Raw genomic sequence first — 1,122 nt, 5'->3', positions numbered from 1 at the left:
CATGCTGGGTCAAGAAATATTTTCTTCTGTCTGTCCTAACTCTCCCAACACTCAACATTCCTGGATGTCCCCTGGCTCTGGTGTTATGTGAGAGAGAAAAGAGTGTCTCTCTACCCACTCTGTCCATCCCCTGCATGATTTTGTATGTCTCAATCATGTCCCCCCTCAGGCGCCTCTTTTCTAGACTGAAGAGGCCCAAACGTTGTAGCCTTTCCTCATAGGGAAGGTGTCCCAGTCCAGTAATCATTTTGGTTGCTCTCTTCTGCACCTTTTCCATCTCCACTATATCCTCTTTGAGATGTGGCAGGCCTTAGCATCGATTTGTACAAGGGCATTACAATATTAGCTGTCTTATTCTCAATGCCTTTCCTAATGATCCCAAGCATGGAATTAGCCCTCTTCACTGCTGCCACACATTGGGTTGACACTTTCATCGAGCTGTCCACCAGCACCCCAAGATCTCTCTCCTGATCTGTCTCAGACAGCTCAGAACCCATCAGCCTATATGTAAAGTTTCAATTCTTTGCCCCAATGTGCATGACTTTACACTTACTTACACTGAAACACATCTGCCATTTTGCTGCCCAATCTCCCAGTTTGGAGAGATCCTTCTGGAGCTCTTCCCAATCTCTTCTGGTCTTTACCAGAAAACATTTCATTTAAAACATCTGAATGTTGACAAAATTACTATTGGTCAAATTCAAAAAGCTACTCTGCATGGTTCAGCGTACACATTATATGTAAATACATCATGACGTCCTAGACCCCTGAGTGGGGCCTGACTAGTAATTAATGCCAAGTCCTACTAAGAACAGGCAGTTGTGATATGCAAGATAAAATAATTAGATTTGAAAATAGAAATGAGTGGCAGAAGAAAAAAAATGTCTTCTATAAAACAAAACTTGTATTGTGCACTTTCTCTGTACAGAAAAGCCAGAAAGTAGAAGCCATATTGGGAAGTCTAAGCAATTGCTGGGAAGCTTGTAGGGCACTTTTTTCTAAGAAGGTAGTGCCAAGCCAGGTGTTTGCCTTGGGTGGATTTAATTTCACAGATTGCCAGGAGTGAGAACACAAGGTACATTAGATAGAATATGCATGAAGATGCTCCAAGAAGTCTGGTAG

The sequence above is a fragment of the Tiliqua scincoides genome, chromosome 2 (assembly GCF_035046505.1).
Source record: "Tiliqua scincoides isolate rTilSci1 chromosome 2, rTilSci1.hap2, whole genome shotgun sequence".
NCBI classification, from domain to species: domain Eukaryota; kingdom Metazoa; phylum Chordata; class Lepidosauria; order Squamata; family Scincidae; genus Tiliqua; species Tiliqua scincoides.
This window is presented reverse-complemented; position numbering follows the sequence as displayed.